Source organism: Condylostylus longicornis, unplaced genomic scaffold (genome assembly GCF_029603195.1).
Source record: "Condylostylus longicornis isolate FDR11 unplaced genomic scaffold, ASM2960319v2 ptg000063l, whole genome shotgun sequence".
NCBI lineage: Eukaryota > Metazoa > Arthropoda > Insecta > Diptera > Dolichopodidae > Condylostylus > Condylostylus longicornis.
This window is the reverse complement of record NW_026578031.1, coordinates 899,037-925,924: the sequence shown is the minus strand read 5'-3', so window position 1 is coordinate 925,924 and position 26,888 is coordinate 899,037. Positions and strand designations below refer to the sequence as shown.

Below are 26,888 nucleotides of genomic sequence, written 5' to 3'. Positions count from 1 at the left end.
TCGTACATTTTTCACATCTATATTTTTAAGTATATTTAAATAAAGTGTGTGCAAACAGTCATTTAATTTGAAAAGAAAAAAAAAACCAAATATTTGTAAATGTTTTACATTTAGTGCAAGTTCAACAAGTACAACTTTTGTAATGATTTGATTTTTTTTTTCTATTCTTCTTATAAATTTAAAACCTACTTTGCATAATTTCAATTCTGTATACTTTAATTTTTCTTAATTTGAATTTGATTTGATTTTTCTTTTCAATAAAATTGAATCAATAGAATATCAAATTTAGCTTAAGGACTAACGTTGCATGTCATTCTAAAATTTTATAATTTATTTTTATTACCTTACTTTTATTGTTATATTAAAATTAGAGAAGTAATTGAGATTTGAAAATATTATTAAATTTTTTTTTCTATTTTATGTGCATAACATTTTAATAATACTGTTACCAAATCTCTTTAATCTTGTTTTGTTCGCCCACATCTTGAATACGTATCGCAGGTTTGGTCCCTAATTTACGACGTTCACAGGAACAGAATTGTGACTATTCAAAAAAATGTTTTGAGATTCGTATTATGTCGCTTTCTTGGGAACTTGGACCTAATCTTGCTCCATTATGAATGTAGATTAAAACTCATCGACATGACCATTTCGGCTAAAAGACTAGAAATCGCGGATGTTACATTTATTTTTCATATTTTAAAATCACAGCTCATATCGGCCGATATTCTGAGCAAAATTATCGTAAACACTAATATGAGATTTCGTTCACCGAATATTTTTGTAGTATGCTGTCATAGAACTAATTATATGGTATGCAAGAGCCGGTAAACAGAATGCTGCGTATTGGGAATAAATAAAAAACAATTTTACATTTTACAATAATGAAGGGCACTTTTAAAAATTGCGCCTTTATAGACTTAACTAATCTTCTTTTTTAAATTTTGGTTTAAGTTAAACATCAAACTAAGCCTAAAATGTGTCAGAATTATTCTTCTATATTATGTGAATGGACCTGAATAGTTAGACTAATCAAATTTTGTAATCATTCTTTTAAAATAATTATGAAAATTTTGAATATGCAGTACTGTTCAGGATTGGAGTCGGACAAGATTTTTTCGCACTATGGACATAAAATTGAAAATATTGAATTTATTTTAGAAAATTCTAAATATAGACAGGCGATTTGAATGCGAAATAATGTTCATATCCAAATTCTATAATGTTAAATGATTTTTCTTAAATAATTCCTTAACAACTAATTAAAGCTTCAAAAATTGTCTACTAATTCAAATTCTCCTTAAAATCACTATAAAATTTTGTATGCTTTTCCTACCTGTACTACCATCAAACTAACACTTATGCTGTATATGTGTGCATAAATTCGAAGTTACATTTTTTTCCCTAGGTATTCCTTTATTATGTTTTATCTCATCTTATTGATTTAATTAAAATCAAAAACAAAAAAAAATCATATCAAACTAAAGAACCTGTCAAATTAATTTTAATTTTTTCTATATTTTTTTTTATTCCTCTATATTTTAACCTGATGCACATTTACGTAATCACTTAAAGCGGCAGCACTCATCATAATTTATTCATCTATATGTATAGTAAGTATATAAAATTTATTTTATTACAAAAGTTAAATTAATTTATTATTCAAAAATAAACACATTTATCTAACATACACTTATACAAACATACACATATCTTATGAATACAACGCAATAACCTATAGAAAAATATCATAAAAAATATGAATAAGATCTAAGATTGTCAAATTATGAATTCATTAAAATCAAAATGGATAAATAAATAAATAAATTTACAAAGATCTTTTAATAAAAGAGATGATGAATTTTTTTTTTTTTTTCATTTCAATTATGAATTTTTAATTTTATAGTTGTCTTGTGTGTTTTGGTTTCTTTTTTATTAGACCTCATTAAATTTTAATATTTTCGAGTAAATTAAAATTAATTTTTTGGCCTTGGATCACATACTATATTATGAATGTAAATTGAATAATTTAATTGTATGTGCTGTGTAAGAAATTAATAATTTAAAAAAATATTCTTTGCTTACAAGTATTCTTGCAGTGTGTGTATGTTATTTAAATACTTGACTAATTGAAATGGGATCTGCCAGGTGTCTAGGTAATAGAGAAAATTTCAGTAACACTAACTGTTTACTAACAGTCTTATACGCATTTTTTTGGAAATATAACATTCTGGGACTTTAGACCATCACATTTTGGTAAGTTATAGAGAGTGGATGAGGAGATCACATACAGTTTTTTAAGTTTGCACCAAAAAAACATGCCTCAAAGAGGTTCAATCTGGTGGAGTTGAAGCGAATTGATTACGACTCAAGAATTGAGTCGTTGAATACTAAATTTTAAATCAAGAGAATCTTTATACGGCCATGATATACCGGCAAGACGTATTTTCAATAAACAATACCTTAAATTGCCGCCTCAGAAAATATTTTGATGAGAGTATTTTCAAAATCATTCGATTCATTGGTGTAGTAACCCACCCTTTACCTAGCTACTTGTTTAACCAAAAATGAAAAAAATTATTATTTTATACCCAAATTAGCCAGTAAACGAACTAATAGCGGTAGAGTACTCTAGAAGAACGAAATGCGAACAGGAAAGTTTATTCTTAAATTCCTTTATTCAGAATATAGTATAGTCACTGTATAATATTTCTTTACAATACGTGGCATTGCCTGCATTTTCAGATAGTTTCAACACTGACGGATCTCACACAATACCTTTAGAAACATACGTCTGAAATCCTGAAATCATTCGTTCTCCGTCTTTGCTGACCTCCTAAATCCTATTACCACTCAATAGAGTGGATAATTTTGCTTCCAGATATCCAATGCAACCGTATCCAGATAAGAAAAATTTTGTGACTATAAGTGCATTTTAGTAAAGAAAAGCTCAATTTACTCGAAGAAATTTTCCCGAAACTTAGATTATACCCTACCAAAGGAGGGTATAAGACGAGATTTATTGGTGTATTAAAAGAAGGTATTATCTTAAGGAATCATTTTTAAAAATGAATGTTTAATGCGCATGTCTTGCAATGTTTTTATAGTAAAATAAATGCGAATTCATAAAACATTTTATTCTATTTCAAATGGAATTGCAAAATAGTTTAACATCAACTTTATTTTTTTTTTTTTGTAAAAAACTCTGACTCATCGCACATCAAAGAATTTTCTATATTTTTTTTCTCATTTTAAAATTCAACTATTTAGACTAAATTCTATATAAATACAGCAATATTAAGAATATTTCAAAATTTTTTCAATTCACAATCGAAAAAAAGAAAAACAAAATTCCAATAGAATTTTTCGTATTCGGATTTTTCATTAAACTTCTTAAGATCAATTAAAATTTTGCTTGAATTTTTTTTCTATACCTTTATTACTGTGTTTTTTATTAATAATATGCTTTTTGTTTATATCCACCTGGAAATAAGAAAAATTAACAATTCAAAATAACGTTAAAAAAAAAAAACAAACAAAATTGCACCATAAACTTGTCGATTTCAAACTTGTAATTATTTTTTACATAGACTTGAAATGAGTCATAAGACCGTCGATCGTCTAACTATTTTTTTTCGAATATATTTTTTTTAAACAACAAGTAAAAGAAATACTTGCATAACATAAAAAATTTAGAAAAAAATAAGTATAACAGGCAAGTAACACCAATAAATGACAATAAAAAAAAAAATACAATTCTATATTTTTTTTTCTTGCTTTAAGTTTTACCTTACCGTGAATATGGTGTAGTGTTTTACAAATAGATCTTTTATACTAATTCCTCACAATATATCGTATATGACTGTAATAATCATTTAAAAGACAATACATATACCTACCTACACAACACAATAATATGTTTTACTATTGTAAATATAAAATTCTATAATAATATGTAGGTAATACGCTCGCTTGTTAAGAGATTAAAAGTGTATATATACCCAGTCAGTCAGTCAGTCAGTCAGGCAACCAGCCAGTAAAAATATCAAATCAAACGCATTTAAAAATTTTGTGCGAGTATCGAATACATTCAATTATTAACTACATAATATTGTTATACACTATATTTTCTTTTTATATTCATTCTACATACATATACAAAATGTATAATATTGCGGCTGTTATAATAAATGCACCTACACGCAAGGTTTGGTTTCAGGTTTTTGAACTTCAATATTATAATTTGTTTTCTGTTTTCTGTTTAATTTTATTATTTCTGAATTTTTGAAAATATATAACAATAAAAAAGCAAACAATATATAAAACAAATAATAAATCTGAATTAAAAAAAAAAAAAAAGAAAAATGGTATTGACAGTAAAAATTGTGTGGTCTTAACAATAATGAAGCTTTCAAAGCACAGGTTTCAGCTTTGATTTCATTTTTTCTTTTCTGAGTTTATTGTGTTTTTTTTTCTAGTTTTGTTTTTGTATCAAATTTTCTATTTGATTTTTAATGGATAATCATAGGATTTAATAATTGTTTTTAATATTATTTATTTTCGAAATATTAATTTTCTAAAATTTTAGGGTAGCCGAAAAAAAAAATTTATGCAAATATAAATTTGAATTAAATTCTTTTTATTCTTCCTATAACAGTTCGAAATTTTATGTTCCAAAATTGTTCAAAATATTTTCATTAAAATTTTATTGTTTGATAAGCAATCATTTGCCTGTAAAACAAGCCTCCGATGGTTATTCTATGGTCCGCGTGGCTCCGAAACTATATTCGGTAAAGATTCTGGTACTTTTTTTTCAACAGACTGCAGTTCGAAAAAGAACATATCCGCACCCCCTTATCACCCCGTCTATACAATTTTTTGCTGGAAATTCATCAATGAATCATGTCTGAAATAATTTAGCAACTTATTCGCATAAGTTCGACACTCTGCATATTGTGTATATTGCATATTTTTAGGCTATGTTGTCAATTTTCCCCGTTCTCAACGCAAGACACGGGAAATAATATTACCAGAAAATTAGGTGTCCTTTAACTGTTTTTCAACTTCCACTTCATCTTCAAGCCAAAGTGTCTAATTTGAAATCCAGTAGATTTTTTTTTTTTAAATTGATGAATAATGATGATAATTAACAATATAGTAAAGAATCGCATTTTTTTATGCAATTTTTAAATTCAGATGTATAAATATCAATTCTGACCCGAATTAGAACAAAAACAAAAAGTTGTTCAAAAAGATTTAAGACATTATTTTGACATTTTGAATTTTTAGTTTTTCTTTCTTTTTCCATCATATAAACAAAAATATTTTACATTTTTTTTATTTAGTAGCAATTATACCTTACCCATATTATTTATTCTAAGATTGTATTATTCTATTTTCCTATTCAATATTAAACATACTCCATGATTGTTTTTGTATATTATAAAGTAATTATTGTTTTATAGCCATAATCTTCACGTTGCATTTTAATTATAAATTGTAAAAGAAGAAAAATACTTGTTTGAAATTTTGGGAGGAAACAACTATTAATTTATGAACTGTAATTAATGTTATATGGCAGTTTATTATGTACTTAAATATTGTGACATTAACGGTATATAAAATAATAACAGTATAGTTAAATGGATTACAAGGGAGCCACCTATATCGGTAATAAAATCGAAATTAATATTTATTGATAAAATTGAATTTGACAGCTCTTCAATAATTAAAAAAAAAAAAATAGAAAGGAAATAATTAAAAAAAAATATTGACGTAAACAGTAAACGTCTTGTATTTCACTTGAATACTATATAGATGTCACTACTTAACTACTAAATTTTAATTTTTCGATTTTATTGGTTTTCTTATCGTTTTTGCCTATGGGAATTTTTTATTTGTTTGTCAAAAAATATTCAAAGTAATTTATCAAATATTTTCGTTTTTAATAATTTTCCTTTAATCCTGAGGCTTAATTTAATATTAAAAAAACTTCTGTAATGCACCTAACCTATAATTTTGTAATAATTTTGATTAAATACGATAATTTCATGTAATGAATGTTAATTATTTACAATGTTGTAATTTCTGATTAAATACACAAAATCAGAGATAATATCATTAAAATAATTATTGAAAATAAAATTACATGTTCACATTTTTGCATTATTAAATAATTATTATTAAATATTATTAAATATTATTTGCAAATTAAATAATTTAATTCTTGATAAAATCTGGTTGTCAATAATTGTACTTTCAATTTAAATATTTTACATTCTATATGAAAATTCCGATAAGTAATGTTCAACTAATTTCTCACTAAAAATGAAAATAAATTGAGTTGATCAGGTAAACTCTGTGGTACACGTACGAATTATGAAATTATTGATTTAAAAAATTAATTAGTTTTAAATTTGACCACTGGTATTTAAGCATTGACATATGATTGAATTAATATTGAACTTATATGTTGGTAACAGTGTAAAATCGCTGATAAATTAGTAGCAGCTAAATTGAAAACCTGGTGAACCCTAGCAGTCGGTTCTTAAGTAAATAATTGCTTTTTTAAATAATAAACGTTCTACCTCAATCAAAAAACAAATTATTAAAAAAATTTCTATTTAGAAATTCGCAATCTAACAAATGAAGTGAAAAATAATTGAATCAATAGGAAACCATATTCAACGTATTAATTAATATTGACAAATTTTATGATGAAGATCAGCCAATATCTACTTTCTCTATATAAATTCAATATAATGGTATTTATAACACATATTTACACACACACATTTTATACTAATCTGTATATTATATTATGAGGGCCTGTTACAGCTACATAATAAATAACCTTATTAACCTAATGTCTATATTCTGCAATATTTTTATTCTGCGTTTAACATTAAAAACACACAAACGTGTATATTTTTATGTATATATATAAATAAAAATATTAAAATAAAATCCCTCGTTAAATTTTTATTAAATAATATCAATATTTTGAATAATTAACTTGAATGGATATAATAAATTAATAAAAATTTAGTATAACTAGTTAATTACCCCCTGTAGAGTTTTAAAATAAAAATAATCTTTTCCTGATTGAAATTCAATCAAAGGGAATATTATACTAAACAGATATTTATAATAAATTTACCGATAGTTTTAAAATAATTTCAAAATCTTAAAAATGTCGAAAACTTATATGTGTATTTGGAACTCATTTAGACATACGAAAAAAAATTATAAATATGTGCATGCAAATATTGCAATACTGTAATGATTTATAAATTATTATATTTAAGAATATATTGCTATAAATATCAAAAATATTTGATTTATATGAAGAAGTGGAGGTTATATACTGATAGTTGTAATTAGTATATTCTGCAACAAGTTCGAAAATTAGTAAATGCAACATGTTTGATTGCAAAAGTTTGATATTATATAAAACCCTTTAATGTTACTTAATGCCGTACGTGATTAAATTTTCAATAACTTGAATTTAGTGTTAACATTATTCGATATTTTAAATTTCGATTATATTTTTTGTAAATACTATTAAAATATAATAAAATAATTATTTATTTATACAAAATATCGAGGCAAAATTTTACAAAAGAAAAATTGAAATTTTTCTCAAAATCATAAATTTTATTAAGTTTTAAAAACATCATAGGTGGCATTTAAAAAAAAAAAATTCGATAAGATTATCACGATTGTTTTTCATATACTTGCTAGAAATAATTTCTTATTAATAGAAAATTCTAAGATTTAGGTAAGTTTTCGTCTTTTTAGTAAAACTATGTCGTATGCATTCATTTAGTTACAAATAAATAATGTGCTTTTATTAGGACTCCTGTATTTTATTTCTGATTTAAATATTTTTAAAATAGGAATTTTTTCTTAATATACGAGTATAATATAGCTATAATTATATATAATATAAAAATATTCCTTTGAAGATATCTTTTTTAATATTCTAATAACACGAATGTACAGATTAGCTTGAATATTTGTTTTGTGTGTCTATGACAAAATTTTTATTTATTCTAACTCAATTTATGGTCATAAAATACAATAAATTTCTAAATGAAATTCTATAAAAATGGTAAAATACACAAAAAGTATGAATTTTTTTATAGCTTAATAAAACATTTCTTAACTTAATAAATTTTCTCATATAAAGAATAAATCATTCTATTAACAACAATATCGAAAATACGAAAAAAAAAACAACGAAATGTCCCCAAAAAATTCTTTTATAAAAAATAGAAAACATTTTCAGAATCTTAAATGAATGTAATCTTAAAAAATTTTGTTCTAAATTTCAAGTTTTTTTTTTCTTATTAATTTTTTAAATCTTATAAAATTTAGTAATTAGAAAACTTTTAACAAAAGGTGTGAAATGATCATATTAAAAATTTCATTCTGTGATAAAATTTAAAAAAAAAATAAAAACATATTTTATTTCATTTCAGAAATTTCAGTGGCAAACATGGATTTTTCTGACAATAAGAATATAAAGGCAATGAGATGATGAAGTTTTAGATGATTCGGAACTATTAACAAAAAAACAGAGAATGATAAGCCAAATTTTAATAATTTTACAAAATTGCATACTTTGCGGCAACAAATTGTTATGTATGATGGCGTATGTCATACATAACAAAACTATGTATCACATACACGTTGTATACATTGACGCCAACTAAATTTGAATATTACTGAATATTTTGTATATATGTTATGTATTTTAATAACTTGATTTATTAAAGTAATACACATATTAGGATAACTTTGAAAGTTCGTATAATGAAATGATATTAACAATTGTATTTTTTTTTTGTAAGCTGATATTTGTTGTAAGTATGTATGATGAAAATGAGTATAGAAAAATTAAAGCGAAATATTTATGTACTATATTTGACCAAATTGCTTTAGTTATGGTCCAAAAATTATCATATCACATTGTCCCTTTTATGAATGGTTGCAGTACAGCTAACATGTTATACTATAGTATTGAGTATATTTTTATTCACATGTATGTGTATATTAGTGCATTAATATGTAGTATAATTATTCATGGGGGGTATAACACTTAATAATGTTAACTGTTATACTTACTCAATATTAATAATAGATATATCTATAATAATCATATAGAAACAACAATTAATTATCAATAGATATATTCAAATTGTGAATAGATAATTGAAATACAAAAATGTGAATATGAATTTAATAAAGAAAAAAAAAACTTCTACAATTCCAAAAATTTCAAAATCAAAAATTTTTTTCATCATCTAAATCGAAATTTATTTACAGTTTACGCTATAAACACACAATACGAGTATGCGGTATCGTCTCTGGCAATTTATTATTGAATATTTAAATTCATGTGTATTAAAAACAAAAAACCATGAAAACACAAAATATAAAAATATTTTTAACGTACAAATTTTTACATTGTATTTTTATTTTTATTAAAAAAAAATAAAAAAAAAATTAATAAATTTCTTTCTTCTTTTCCCTTTATTATTAAATAGAAAATTTAATAATATAAAAAACAAAAATTTAAATATGAAAAGATTTTTTATTATGTATAACAAAATAATACTTTATAACAAATAGTAAAGACTACAAATCGAACATAAAATCAAAGATCTAATAAATTTCAGAGTAATTCAATAAATTTTGATCAGATCAGCTTTTACAATCTGAATAATATATGAATGTATACATGTATGTAAATAAAAAAGGTTTAAATATAACAGTAGAATAATTTTAATATTGATATAGTGAGAATTCGAACCATTTAACGTACTCGTATAACAATTTTAAAAATATGAGAAAAATTGAAAATAATTAAAGATAGTAAGATGTTGTTGTTTTTCTATTTAAAAGAGAATTTATAATATTTTTATATTTTTCTTAAAAATTTTAATTACCAATTTATTAGTCATTAGAAAAATTTATAAAAGAGTTAAACGAACTGTTATACTGGTTATACTGTACTCACTGTTAAGTGTCGAACGAGCTGTTATACAGTTATTTTCTTTATATTTTGGTAAATGATCTTGAATGAACTCAAGATCAAACAAATTGCTTTCAATTTGTTTTTAAAACTGAAATTTCGAGAAATATTAATTATTGTCGTCAATTGGTCGGTCTTCTCTTTTGATAAATCAAACAAATTTTTGATTATAATTTAATATTTTGTATTAATTTTTACAATTTTATATTTCTAATAAGCTACTCTTTCTATTGAGTTTTTGTAATACCCGAATTCAATCATCGATTAGATCTCACGAAATTATTAAGTAATTAGATATATTATATATTGTTCATATTGTCGTAGTTTTACTGTAATACACGTCACAATCCATCAAATCAAAATATCACCCATAAATTGGAAGAGACACAAATTTTCCGATAATGTCAATTTCTTTTTAAAAACATTAATCAGTTTTTCAAAATTATGATCGTTTATTATGTTATCATAATAATATAATATTGCGCATGTATATAACAATAATGTATATGTGAATGTGTAACTATAAATTTATTGATTTCAGTTATAATATACTTTCTATTTTATTTCTTTTTTAATTATATTTAAGGAATATTTTTGATTCCATTACATCATAGAGATTGAACCAATTTTCAAACCGATTAACCGATTGTAAAATTTTCATATATTCAATTTCATATCTCTTTCTCTTTCTCTTTCTCTTTTCTTATAATTTATTATAATATTTTGATAAAAATATATGGGCAACGTATTAATTTCTTTCTCTCTTTTTATACTCTTTTTGTATTCTAAAGAAAGAAAAACAAAAACAACAAAAAACACAATAAATATGAAAATAAAAAAAACTCAATCAATCACGTTTACCCATAAAAAATAAAAATCCACCTACAAAAATATAAAAAAAATCTCCATATATAAATTAAGATCTATGAGCGTAAAATATAAACATACAAACAAATAATTTACAATTATATACAATTTTTATAACGACGATAAAAATGATAGAAATACACAAAAAAAAAAAAAAAACAAAGGGGAAAAAAAAAGAAAACAAAACAAATGAACCCACCTGATGCTGCTTTACAGGTAATTCACCGCAAACGGTGATTTTTAACCTGTTATACATTCTATATTAATTTTATATGTGTTTGTGTTAAGTGTGTATAAAATGATTTCAGTATAATGTGATTACATTGGGTCTGAATGTTTGTGTATTAAAAATATATAAGATTTTTTATTGTTATTTTTATTTTTATTCTCTTATTAATTTGTTTTATAGTTTTTTTTTTTTTGGATTCTGGAATTTTTATAATAAAATTTTATTGAGCGCCGCGATACCTTCTAAATATTTTTTTTTTTCTTTTTTTTCACATCATCATCACTGTGATATCTGATTAGTCTCTTGATAAAAAGAAAACAGAAAATCTAACAGAAATATAAAACAAAAGCAAAAAATCAGAAGAATTTAAGAACTGACATCTATGAGGCAAATTTATAAACAAATTTTAATTACGTAATTAAGGGTTAGGTATATTTATTTGGTGTAAAATTAAGACTATGAAAATTTATGTAATATTTTCTTTAATAAAGGTAGGATCGAGATATAATTTACTTGTAAAAAAAAAAAAACTGGCAAAAAATGGCGCCTTGATATATGCAATATTTCATTGATTTAACTAAATTGGCAATTCTTATAGTTCAAAACAAAAATTTAATTTGATATTTTTATAATGATGACGTCGCTATGTTAACATTGTCTTACAGAAATCTAACATGTATTTGTAAGTACACGAGCTTATACGAATTAATTAAAAGAACTATATAGTTTCACGACATATTAATTCCGGTGGATGGTATGAAATTTTTTTATGATAAATCTTTAAGATTTAAATTTATATTTAGGTTCTGAATACAAAACATCGGTTCATTGACAAACCATTTCCAACTTCAACTTCGGAACTGTTTTCAGTCTTATACGTGATTCAGACTTACACGTGATTGAAATCCAACAATAAATTCGTTGTCACTTACTAAAGACTGCCTTACAAAATGATTATGAATTTTTATTAACACGTATATATTATAAATGGAAACTCTATTTCACTCTTCCATTTTAAGATTTTAATTTTATTATGAAATTATAAGAAAGACATGTTTCAATAAAAAGCACCCATCTGCCGAATATTTTTAAATTTTATTTCTTCTTTTTTCTTACATAGTAAAATTTTTTAATGTTTGACAGAAATGACCACTATAACACTTTATATTAATTTTTTTTCTACCTGTTTTGTTGAAAAAAAGAAAAAATTTTTATTTTAATTTGTTTACATTTTTATTTTTTCTTTTAATTTTTATGAATATTAACTGCTGTTCCGGTACTTTAAAAATTTTATAGTGGCGAGGGAATCTCAGTAAAAAATTAGCTAAAACTTTAGTCATTATGGATTTTGGATTGCTGAAGGCAATCTTGTACTTTTCATCAATAAAGTTTCAAGGAATAAATTTATTCTAAGGCCGGGACTTAGGTAATTTCAAAATATTTTTTATTTTCTATTTGTATTTATATTTTCTATTTGTAATTTTGTAAATTTCTATATTTTTGAACTACAAAGTAAGGGAAAGAAGGCAATTTGGAATCAATACATTCTTAATCCGAAGGTCTAATAATATCAATTCCTCTCACTCGGCTTTATAAAACTTTTAGTGCGTAGATGGAAATTTTTGCCACCAGTCAGAGACTTGTAGCTAATTTAAGAACTAAAATTTATTTTCTTTATAATTTCCAAACAGTTTAAAAATTTCTACAACTTCTTTGAGACCCCCTAATTTGAATACAAAAGAAAAAAAATGATTTTGTAACTTTCTTAAAAAGTAGATGATTTTTTCTTAGCAGATTTTTTAAGATCTTTTACAATGTCAAAACAAAAAAAAAACTTATTGATCTAAAAAAACTAAACTGAAAAGCTTTGTAAAAATTCTTTTGATTAGACAAAAAAAACCTTAAATAGTAAAAAATCGATTTTCATGTCTTTTTTTCGATTTCGATATTGTTAAAAATAAAATATCTAAAATTTCTCTTACACGCTTCTATTGACAAAATACCACCCGCTTTTGTCGTCGCACAATAAATCTTTCTTTACCTAAATAAGAAAATTAGTTATTAGTGCTATTTTTTATTGCTTTCTAAATTTAATAGCAAAAAATAAAAAATAATGCGTTCGTTTTTTAATCGCGATGAGAATTTCGTACAAAAAATAATTAAAAAAATTAAAATTGTTTTGTACACTTGCGCGTTTATTGAATTTTTCTCAAGAATAATTTGTTCATTTGCTGTTGATGATTTCTCATTATTAAAACTTAAATTCTTCCCCTTTAAGCGAAATGAACAAAGTAAGAAAATAAACTGAACTTTCAACACACCAAGGAAAATCGAATGTAATTGAATTATTATATGATCTTTTTGGTCCTACCAATATCTACAATTGACATATCTTCAAGAAGAGAATTAATTTCTGCCTGGAACGCTAAATGTACGAGAAAATAAATGCTTCCTAAAAAGGAAGCGCATTTATTTCTGTCTGGAACACTAAATATGCGCGACAAACTGGTAAGCAGCAAATTTATTTCTGTTTGAAACTCAAATTATAGAAAAAGTGAATAAACTTCTGCTTGGAACACTAAAAATACGGAAAATTAAACGGAATTGAATTTTTTGTCTATCTAGAACGCGAAAATACGAAAAGTATCTCTCACTGCTTCCTTATATCCTATTTTCAGGACGTGGTGGCGCTGTATTTTTAATTTTTAATGTATTTTTCAGATGCGCTTTTCAAGCCTTCATTTCTTGTGCAAGTTTAGTTGATTCTGCAGCAATTTTGCTGATAAATTTAAGAACTTGATCGATTCATTTATTAAGGGCTCGACCACAGCTCTTTTTTTCTATTCACTTTTCCTTTAATAATCAATCTGTTTATTTTTCCATAACGCCCAGCAATATAGCCAAAATATCTCAAGTATAACTCATTAATTTTCTTCATCAGTCTACAGTTGGCATTTAGGTCTTAGAATACCGAAATGTTAGTGCGGTGCTCTGTGTCGCTCTCAATCTTTTTCTTGTGAGTTTTGAGCTGCTGGTATACCGAGGACAAAAAGTCTACAGGTAGACGTCTATTTAAACCGCAAAATATACGGGAAATAAGCAAGAGGCACATATATGTCTGTCTGTAAAGCTTAGATTACTATCTGTAGCTTAAGATATGTGAAAAATTAAGCCATAAAACATGTGTTAATATTGAAAACCACCAAAATTTTAGTGTTTATTAAAATTTCTTCGTTGCTTTCATTGAACAACTTTTATGCTTATAATTGGTGAACTTAGCGGAAATACATTAAGAAATGCTTTTATTTACCATTTTTATTTGAAATATTCTTAAAAATAAAATATTTTTTCTTTCTACTAATTTTTGTTTTATACCTTAAATACCTTATTTTACGTTCGTGTAAAGTAAAATTATTACCAGACGATTATAAAATGATAAAATGTTATAAATTATAAAATTGATCGAGATTTCATTACAAAAACCATTCAAATTTTAAAAAGTGAAAAACAAAAAAGGGATCACGTTATGATTACATTGTTAGTTTATAGCTTTGACAGGTTAAACCAACAATAAGTCAAAAGACGAAAAAGAGAAGCGAAGCGAGTAGAAAAACAAGAAAATATAAAGACGAAAATAGTTTAAACGTTTCTTGTACATTACAAATTACGTCAGAATTAGGAACAATAGGAACACGAATGCCGGAAAACAATTTATGATAGAAACTTTGTAGTGAAAAGGAAAATCAAATATTATTGATAAAAGAGAAAAGTGTGATTATAATTAGAGAAAATTGCCACTTGTTTCGTTTTCAATTTCGCATTGATTTTGTTCAGCTATACGTCGCGTGTTTTAAGCTCAGGAAAAGGTTTATCTGCTAAGTATTATTTAAAATATTTTGCAAATCTAAAAACATGACAAAGCTTTAATATTCTAATAATTACTAAAAACAATTTCTGTGGGAGAGCACTCATTAAAATTTAAATTTAAATTATTCAAATCTCTTGTTTTAGGGCTAAATTTCTCCAAAAATTTGATTATAAACGAAATATCAACCATGGAATATTTTACAAGAAAAGAATTTCTACAGTAATAATATTGTAATTTCAAACTTAATTTTACGAACAAAATACTCGTGATGATTTCGTTTAAAGGAAATTTTCTCTTTAAAAAAAAAAACCATTTATGAGTTAAAAAAAAATATTTTCAAAAAATTTCACTTTTTAAATGGGAATTTATAAAATATGATGCGTGATTTGTTAAATAAAGAATGATATTAATAATTTATAGAAATGATAATCATTCCATGATGATTTAAAATTGATAAAGTCAAAATAATACGAGAATATGAAGTTATCATGGTAAAAAACAAGAGAATTATTAAGATTTATTTGAAATGTCATATTGTATAATAAAAATATTAAGCATCTTAATTTATGATTATTGTGGGAAAATTTTTTATTTTAACTTTAAATTAGTTGTCTTAATAATATTTCCAAATTAATTGAGAATATCCTTTAGTCTATGTGTTAAAGGCATAAGGTAAATGGAAACTTGTGATTAGGAAACATTTTAATTATTAACTTAAACAAGTAATTAAACAATAAATTAAAAGAAGTTTACAATTTTACAGAATCATCTTCCATCTTCATATCCAATATACTACACGAGTATAACAAAGCCAAACCAAAAGACCTTCGGCAAATTTACCAAATCATTTTACAGAAATGACAACACCGCTGTAAACTAAAAGAATTTTTCCTACTTGAATTTTTTTCCCAGTTAAATATAACGCAGAGAAGTCATTAGAAATGTTTAAATTATTGGCGCCCGATGTAGGGGTACTTACTAATACCGGTTATTAAAAATTGCATTCATGTATAAACATAATGTTAAACCTGAACATATAGAATTCAAATTTTTAAAGCTTTGGTTCAATTTTTTAAAACCTGGAAGTTCTAGATTATGTACATATGTAGTTATGTTTTAATATCGTAATAACAATATAGGAATATTCAGATGTCAATATTCCCGTTCGATATTAATAAAATAACAGTCTTACGCCTTAATATATGCAACACATTATTAAGATACTAAACAAGTAGATATGAGAAATGAAAGTCTCATACAGTATAGATCGAAGGTAATGAAAGGAGTGTATTTTTAAGAATATGTAGCTGATTAATGCTCTAAGTATAGAATAATTTTTAAGTTAATTTAATTTCTTTAAAGTCTAATATAATCTCATTGTACATGAGCACATCTTAAGTTATTTCTACTCCGTTCTCCTAAATTATATCGGTATTGGCTTTGAATTTCATTAGAGTATCATATAGCCGATTTTGTTTTTTCGTTTTCTCGTATATTGTTGGATTGAACTCGCAAATTTAAATAAACGTGACAGAGTATAAGTTTCAAATTTTAATTGTCCTTCAGCTTAAAATGGCATCTTTTTGTTTTTAACAAAATTTGTTTTATTATTTTTATATTATTGTTGTTATACTGTTTTTTAATTGTGAACATCAAATTTTTTTTGGTTTTTCTACTGCTTTGTTTTTATTCTTGCTACCTGACAATTTTTTTTTGTGACTTATAAAGGTGAGCAAAAAATCAGAAGAAATAAAAATTCTTTTGTATTTTTATGTAGTCCCATATAGCCTCTAAATAATAGATGAAGATCTCTTTTTATTGTAAGTTTTTTCCTATTTCTAAAGCTTAACATAAAAATCCCAAAATATTCCGACTATTGTGGTATGATAAGACTGTTGATGATTAAAAACAAAAATATATGAGAAAACTTGTTGAAATTTTTTACTCTAATACCTTTGGCTTAGCGCTGGACACATATTATTTTATTTGCCTCTAATAAAAAGACAGGTACCTCTTATAACATGTTTGAATATTTAGAAACTGAAAAATGAGTGCTTGTACAATAACCACGCTACCTATATAGAACAAAAGCTTCTTAAGTATATATTTATATTATGAAGTATCACAGACATTGCTCGCATTTCGAGCTATAGAAGTGGAAGAGAATTTTTTATATTATTTGATTTTATTGCTACTTATTTTAAGCTTGGTTCTTTTTATATGAACTTATTTATTTTTTCTATTAAAATATAAAAAGGTTAATGATTAAATTCAAAAGAGCCATTCACCATCCAAAATAGCATTGGAGTTATTTCAACATTTTTAATATTTTATAATTCACCATTATTTTCAGATATATAAAGATGTTTATGGTGTAAAATTAAATGAATTTTAAAACGCCATATCTTTAGGGCGAACTAATATCAACTTCTCTGAAAAAGTTTGCAAACTTAGTGCAATCTTCAATAGTCATTTCGGTCGACATGATCATATTAATATAGTAGCTTCAAAGGTTTTTCCTCGTCTGCACATTCTTTGAAAATTTGCCGATTTTTTGACTGCAGGGCCAAGAATAGCATAGGTAAACGCTATTCTTGGGTATAGGTAAAACGCTATAAGTAAAACGCACTGCCGGTTTGGTCTATTTTATATTTTGACATTGTATTTTTTTCCATGGGTGTTACCGAGCTTATAAAATTGAAAAGGATTTTCAATGCCTCTACAAGGTTTGCACTTGAAAGGATGCGGATCTACAGCATTTATAAGATAAAATTTTCGATGAGTTCCCTAACCACCGCAGAAAAGCATATAGTTTTTTAAACAAGCCAAGATAATGGATACATAGTCAACATTAGATTTTCTTCGTCAAAAATTTCTATCAATCAATCTAAACCCTTGTGGATGCTAATATTTATTCCATTAACTATCGTATTCCAGAAATCGGATAAAATTTTTGGAAATTGAGAGCATTTAATTTGTCGCATAATTTTTTAGTTGAATGATATTCTTTTGGAAAATCAAAACGACATCTTTGATATTTTTCTACTATCTTGTAGAACCGCATGAAATACGAATTCCAATTCAACAACGCCAAATACGTCATATTTTTATAACTGAAATTCATTAATTAACTTATTAATTTCATTTAATAAGAACGTATGTTATAATTTCTTAAATCTTGTTCGCCATGTGATATTAAACTGGAATATTTAATTTACTATTACTGGGTCTTACACTAGCAGGTATTACGTAAGTTAGCCCAAATTTCTTTATTATTCTTGATTTTTTCTTTTAAATTTTATTATCACATTATTTAAAATTTCCATTAGAACGAAAACAAAAAGCATATTTCTAGTATATACCAATATTGTGTACCAATCTCAAATTCACAATATTTTCGTCTTATACAAGATAAATTTTGATTTTATTGATGGAATATGGTAGTATTCAATTGAGCTCACTATCTGGTTTTAAAATTTTTTTCTTTTAAGTTCTTGTTAAAAATTGATGATGTGACTTAATGTTGACATGTTACTATGTATAACAAGTAGCCACACATATACATGTATACACACACTATCTGTTGATAGTAAAGTAGCATAGGCATTTTTTAAGTTGATTGCATTTTCTTGTGTCTTTCATTTCTTTTTTCTTTTGGGATTTAATTGTTTTCATTGTTAGCAGGAAATACAATTATATTTGTTATACATATATAAATTTATATATTGCATATACACACTCAAAAATTTTTTGCATTTCTATTTGTTTTATTGTGCTAGAGTGGCATTTGTCCTATAGTAGAGGTAACACAGTGGATTATCATTACTCGTGATTTACAGAAGTGCAATTAATGCAATGATTGTTTATTTTGATCACACCTTACAATCTATGTTTTTCTTGTTTCTCAAAAACAACGTTTTTATTCCTTTTTCTCTTATATTGTTTTAATATTTTATTAAAGTAGAGGTTTCTTTTCTTTCACTCATTTTTACCATATCTGAATTAGGAATATTTTATGTACTTGTTCTTTGATTCTTTGGTGGGTGGTATTGGATTTAAAGTTCTCTGGTTATTTTTAATGTTTTCATTTTTCTTTTTTGCTGTTTTCTTGTGTTCTACTGACTTCATCGGAATTAAAAATTAAATCAAAAGGAATAAACTAGAATCTTTAATCAATTCAATTGAAATTTACTAAAAAAAATAATATATACTGTGTATATATGTTGTATATATGTAAGAGAATAAATTGTAAATAAAAATACGATTGAAGAAAAAATCTAGGTAACCTGTAGGAAGGTTATAATTTTAATTTTTTAAGTTTTTCTGATTTTATTCTTTGTTTTTTAATACATTTTTTTTTTTTTGATGAATTGAAAATAATTGTTATACAAATGGAATAATTTATGTATGTATGCAAGTGGAAAAAGAGCACAGTACTTATGGAATATACAATCAAAAATAAATTACAATTTTTTTTGCACTTTATCGTCTTTGTTTCAAAAATTGAATTAATCTGTTGCAGTGCTTTTCCAGTTTTAAGAACATTTCCAAAAAAATTCTATTTTATAGTTTTATTTTGGCTATTCGCAAAGATTTTCAATACTTCTGAACGCTTCAACTTGTAAATATGCAATTCTATATAGACATTAAAAAACTAATTGCTCAAATTACAACCGCAAAATACAGTTCTCTTTCAAATTACTGTTTTTCAAAGTTATAAAAATGCATGTTTTAACAGGTTACGTTTGCTTAACAATTATGACTAATTTACACGAAATTGGGACTTCTGTAAAAAGTTCATCGAAAGGCCGCGGGATTTATTAGTTTTCCGTCATTCAATATTCCTTGCCGAACTTTCTTAAAGGCAAGAATATAAAGGGTGATCATCATCTAAAGATAAATCATTAATGCTTGACTAAATTAATTAGGAGTATATGAATCAATTTTTTTTTTCCTCCTAAATGTATGCAATATTTTATGGTAGTAAAAGAATTATTAATATTAATTAGAATTACTAATATTTAGATCTAATCCAAACCAATAAGTGTATCGGATATCTGCCAAGGATACCAAGACATCGGGTTGGTGGAGGATGTTTATCACATGCTATACGAGTGCCCCGCTCTGTAAGGAGGAAGGAACTTTTTTGGGAAGATTGCGTTCGACGGATTGGGGAAACTCCTGGAGGTTCCTGTAGGTGATCTGCTCAACTTTTTCAAGGGACTTCAATGGTTTAATGGATAAAGGGGGAAGGGTGTGTTGGAGGGATGCCGATGGGCTTTCTACTGAGCTAGTGCTGGGTGGCAGCATTGAGTCTAAAACTTTTATAGAAAACTATTATATCTTACTAAGCTTATTAAAATCGCTTATTCTATATTTGGTTTTAAAACTGTGTAACATGAAAAATTATGTAATTTTAAATTTTTTTAGAAATTTTAAAATTTTTTCCATTTTAATTAAAAAATAAAATGAAGTACTCATTCAATATTTTCAGAAATGGAAAGAAATTGAAATAGTAACTAGTACCTATATGTTGCTTAATTTAATATTAGACATTTAAATTTTTAAAGTTTTTTAAAACATACAATAAAATATAATATAAAGAGAAAGTGTCCTTATATGTTTAAATTCATGTTAATCTCATATATGGTAACAAAATCCAAATTAAATTTTTAATGAATATATTCAATGTATACATAACATATAAATACAAGGTGTTGAAGAATCATTGGTGCTCTCAAACGAAGCTAATAGAATAGAATCAGTCAAACCAAATATGAATGGAATTAGACGACTTTGATATTTTGATATTGCGCTTATGTAAATTATTTCGTAAGATAAAAAAGCAATTGACATTGTTGGTAAAATTTTTAAAATTTTTAAACAGAGTTCATGAAATTCACAATCCGAATTATAATTCCTGAGCTACAAGTCTCTTTCGAGTTGAAAAGACGAATCTTAATATTTAATTCACTGAAATTCTGACTATCACTTTGATTCAGAAATATAATCGAGTCTCAGACACCCTGAATTTACATACATTCACATATACTTATTAACATATCTTCATACATTTGTACTATGTTAGATAATTAAATACTGATATTAATAAATGTTCATCTATTAAGCGTGATTTTATTTTATAATCACAAAAGAAAAAAAATTAATGCCGGCACGATTATGTAATCATTCACTTTATTTTTTAATATGTCTGCGAATATTATTTAAAGGAAATTTTTCTATTTGATTTATTTATTATTGTCGTGGTTGCTTTTTCTGTTTTTTACATCTACACATACTTACATAAATATAGAGGCAGCATATAAGTGTTACATGGCTTTTCGAATAAATGAATTAAGACATTTTTTTCAATTAATTTTTTAAAATTAAATTTATAGATACCATAATTTACACAATACATACATATATATATATATTTAGCTATATATACATATAGGTAAGTAAAGTTCCTTGTACATGAAAGGTTTTTGTAAATTTTATTAATAGATTCATCATAATTTATGCGCAATATTTAAGCAATTTAAAGTGAAAAGTCTTAATTGAAATCAAGAAAAAAAAAAGATGCCAAAAAACTTTAGTAAATCTTAAAATGGAAACAAGAGGAAAAAACAAAAAAAAATCCTTTTCTTTTCTTTTTAGTTTTTCAATTTTCTTTCAAAGTAAATCATTTAAATTTATACGATTAAATTAATTAAAAGCTGAGACGGACGCACCTTGCAACGACTACGCAATAAATGTCGAGATTTTTTTAAAGTAATTCCTTTTTTTTTTAAAAAATTTTCTTCATTTTTTTTTTTTTGCTTAATTCTGCAATTTTTACATTTTCTTTTGTTTTAATTTTCTTGATTTTCATTTTGTAAGCTTGACGATTCTTTGATGGTTTCAAAAATTGCGTGAGGAAGTACCTACATAATAGTATATATACTGTAAATAATGTGTGTGTATGAATGGATTTGATTATATTTCAAGCAAAGTGTATTATGTGTAGGCGAAGGATAGTTAACAAGTTCTTGAGATTTAAGGTATGATATCAGTGGCGAACTCTTTAAACACAATTAAATTTTCGATTACATAGCTCTTATACTTTAGAATTTTATTGATAACTTAAAAAAAAAAATCTAATTTCGTTATTGATCACTTAAGCGAGTAGCGAATATCAAAATTCTTGGGGCACTTATTAAAGTCTTATAGAAAACTGAAATATTCGCAATGTTAATGCTAATGGTTTCTGTATATTCTAAATCTAATGGTTTCTGTATGAATAAATTCAAATTATTTCATTTGAAAACCAAAAAATTTTTCCTGATATTTGTGTTAAAAATACACTGTAAAAAATTTTTAAGAAAATTATAGAGATGTTTTTGATGAGAGAGGGATGATCGAGCAATTTTACTCCTGAAGTGTAATAAAGTTCAGTGATTTCACTGCAAAAACACATGTTCCATCAATTAAGCTCTCCAATTTAACAAAAGGATTACGGTAAATTTCAACAATCGCAGATATTCGCGATAACATTCTCTGCAGGATGCAAATATTTTTCAAATCCACTTTGTACGTTTAATAAAATAAACAATGTAATCATACCACACAATATCACCAATATACAAATATGCTGTTTACGATCACACAATTCAATTACAAAATTTTTGTATTCCTTGTGCGGTATACAAAGAAATTATCGAAATTAAACCATTATTTTATTTTAGGTCAAAAGAGAACTGAAAAATATTGAAGTTCTTGAAAGATTAATATTAAAATTTTATTTAAAATCATAATTTCGATTAAATTTATTTATTTTTTGAGCTAGCTTATTTCTTGTAGCAATATTGTTTGAGGAAAACTTTTTGGTATTCATATCTTTCTTACTTGCTTCAAAACTTCTTCAAGATTTCTATAATAATTTCAATTTAAAATTACAATTTGTGAAATGAGTTGAACGAATTCTGATTAGGATTATTTATTATAGGGTTTAGAGAAATCCAAGATTGATTCCAAGAGAAATCCAAGAGAGAAATCTATACTGAGGAAGAGTTCACCATTCATTTATGTTATATAAGGACTTATTATGGCCAGACGACCGGAGAAATTCGATATAGGCATAATATTTAAATTTAATTTCCGATTTTATTAATAAAATGCTGAAAAAATTTTAACACTTTGTTTCTGTTTTGGCTTTTTTAAGTAAATTGAATTTTTTTTTTTTTTTAATATTTCATTGGAAAATAAAATTTTTAGTTATTTTTGGTCTTTCTTTTGTATAATTATTGTAATAACCTTAATTTATTGTATTAAGTAATTTTGAAATTTATTTTTATTGACAAGATTATGGTGAAAGTTTAGTTTTAAAAACTTTGTTGAGGAAAAAAAAATTTATTGAATTTTGCGATAAGAAGACGCATTTAATTTTATTATTGGAAAACAATTACTTAGTTAATCTTATAATCTGTTTTAAATTTACAATTTAAATTATTGAGTCATTTAATTTACAATGTATTTTATATTGAAGTGTCAAATATATTACAAGCGTATCTCAAGAATAAAGTTAAAGAAATAGTTTAAAAGTGAATTATTGGTTGAGTTATGGTTAATGTTAATGTCTACTCACAATGACTTGTTGTACATACTTGGGGTTTATAACAAATTTTTGTTAAACGAGATGAGTTGGCCGTGTCGACTCTGTGATAGCTGTACGAATAAATGATTTCAAATTTCAGAGATAATTTACATGCAGTTTAGTACAACCTCATGCTTTTTATCTAGTATATTGTATATATTGCTATTTTATACATATATAGATGGTAGTTACCATATAAACCCATTCAATTTACAAGAGTTAATGAAAATTATGGCCACACTTTGTAGCTTTAATAGTTTCTGGTGTATGAGCAAACAGTTTAGGAAGTTGTATGGCAGCTACCACAAGCCGTCAAAAAATTTCAACCAATTTTTCAGGACATTTCCAAATAACCTTTGGAGTAATATGGCAGCTATCCAAAATGGTCATGAGATCTCAACAACTTTTAATTAATACAGCTGTCATTTTACCAAACCTGTTTTTGCGTAAATTTCAGTACTGCAGCTTGAACACTTTTTAACATATAGTCAAAAAACTTTTCAAATTGTATGGCAGCTACCACAAGGAGTCAAGCGATTTTAACGACTTTTATCAAATACAATAGCCCCAATTCGCTATGGTATGATCAATTATTCCTCGATCATATCAAATTTAAATAGGGTTTAATGAGGCCCCTAGACCCCACTCACGTCGACCCATAGGATCTTTTGTGATTTCCATCCCCCTACATTAGCTCTATTCCTAGGCCCCTGACAAACCGCAGTATGGCAGCCACATAAAGCTGCGAGATCCTCCCCGGGGTCACAAAGCCCCCCCCCCCCCAAAGCACTTCAGCCGCAGGCGAGCAAACGCCTCGCACACACAAAGTAAGTGCTCCATGGTTTCGTCCTCCTCCAGGCATAAACGGCAGACCTCATCTGCCACTCTGCCCATCCTCTTGAGGTGGACCCTCGTGAGGCAGTGTCCAGCGAGAACCCCCACTAATGTTCTCAAATTTGGACGACTGAACAAAGTCAGATCCTGCCCCGTTGACCGTTGTCTTGGGCACCCCAAAGCAGTTCCGGCACTTACTATATTAAATAATTTGTGAAAATTTGGAAAACTTTGCTCCATCAGGATTTGAGCTATCGTTGAGACGGACGAACAAACGTACATACATGATTAAATTAACTTAGAATTCGACGTTGATCAAAAACATATAATTGACTCTAAATTGCAGATCATTATTTTGTAACGCTATTTCAGATCAGACCGTTTGTAACGCTAAAACAAATTTAGTATATCTATCCTTCGAACATATGTTCGTGCGGGTATAAAAAGGATCTTACAATTTGGAAAGCGTTATTCTGAATGCCCTACAAATATGAAATTCCCTCTCATTGCGGTAATCATAATGGCGTTTTCTTACTTATTTTGTAAAATAAATAATAATTAAAATTGAAACATTAAGAAACAAAAATTATGCTTTATCTTTTAAATAGAAATAAATTCTATAGTTGGTCTCGATTTCAATCAAATAAAAATTCAAATGAATACATGAACACATACATCGCATAGTTATTTTATTGTACCTTATGAAGTATTTTATTATTAAATACCAAAATATTCTTAGCGTAAACCTTCAAACAAATTTAAAATATAGTAGGAAGCGTTTAAATGAAAATTAGGCTAAAAAGAAAAAGAGTACATTACAATGCAACATAAGAGTTTCTTTTTCACTTTTATTTTAATTTAAACTTCACTTACCATTATAAAGAATAGTCGCAATTATCTGTTCAGATTCGAGAATCCCAAATACACTTGGTTCAAAATTTGATGATTTTATAGCACATTTTCAATTAAATTATAAAAATAAAATTGAATATTTTCGACTGTTAGCCATGTTAACTGCTCTTCACTTAATGCTCAATATATTTTTAGTTGAAATTGTTCATTTAAGATCTTAAAAGAAATTAGAATCAAACTATTTAAGTTTCTCTACTCATTCTTCCATCAAACTTTTATTCTTTCATTTAATGTAGAGAAGAGTGAAGGAATTTAGGAGTAAAAAAATATCAAAAGCACTCCTAGTGAAATATTCTCTTTCCGAAACCTTTGCTTCTTCGAAACTAGAATAAAATTTTTTTTTCTTAATTTTTTCTCTCGCCTTTTGTTTGTATAAGTAGTTTTTATTGAAATGCGTTGGCGACGGTTTTTTTTTATTGAAACATACTTAAATTTTATTTTTTCTCCTTTACAAACTTAAACTTTTGAAACCGCACATTTTGAAATTTTCCTAATTCAGATCTATTTAAGAGAGTATTTTGGAACTGTTTTAAAGTTTGTAATAGAAAAGTTTGAAAATTCCAACGGAAGTGGTGGTACCAGGCAGTTGTCTAAATATCTGTTATCAAAAAGCACCTACTACTTGAACCACGTATAGGAAATCTAATCAAAGTAAAGCTCAAACACCCCTGAATTCGTACCATGTATACTTCCGTCCTTCTATGATTTATAAAACTACAAAAGAAAAGCGATTTATTTTTAAATGCATCTGAATAAGATTTGCTTCTCCTGTAGATAAGGATCAAAAATGTTCAGGTTTGCATATGTTTAGGTGCGTTCATTCACAACTTTCGTTCTTCGTACAAAATTCGTTCACAACTTTCATTCACGTGATGTTTACGAGCAAGAACTTATAGTAAATCCAATAGTAACCCAATATAAAAATGAAATCCTCCCATTTCTGTGGACGGTAGTGGACAAAAATAATTAGAATACTACATATCAATGGTTAGAAAAAGCTTTAATATCAAATACCTTAAAATTTTTAGGAATGACGTGATTCACTTCACAAGTCGTTTTTTGTTTGTTTTCTTCTTTTTCTCTTAGTTAAATTCAATTTCCGCACAAACAAGTGAATTGAATAAGTGACTTTGTTAAAATTTAATCCGTGAACTATATGTATTTTTTCTCTTATAATTATTTGTTGTAGCTGCGTTCTCCATCCTTTTGTTATTATTGCTATTTTATTTTCCGTCTATAATAATTTTTTTTTCTCGCGTTGAGCGCGTCGCGTTTATTTCCTTTCCTCTTTGTATTGCCTGATTTTTGTTTTGTTGTTTTTCCTTTTTGGAAAATCATTGTCGACAACGATGTGTTTTACCATAATGATACTTCATTCTCAAAACTTCATCATCATATAAATATAAGGTGTTCCTCTAATTAGTATAATCGCTTTAAAATTATTTTGTATTCGCGTGGGTATATTTTTGCTTGTTTATTTATACTTTTTAAAACATTATATTGT

At 25.8% G+C, this 26,888-nt stretch overlaps 1 protein-coding gene across 1 annotated transcript in view; it reads right to left on the bottom strand.

Annotated features, from left to right (window-relative positions):
- Positions 1-26,888, bottom strand: part of LOC129612200 (zinc finger protein 287-like) — a gene marked incomplete at its 3' end in the record, with an annotated part of 53,291 nt that overhangs the window by 19,275 nt on the left and 7,128 nt on the right. The window lies entirely within an intron of this gene.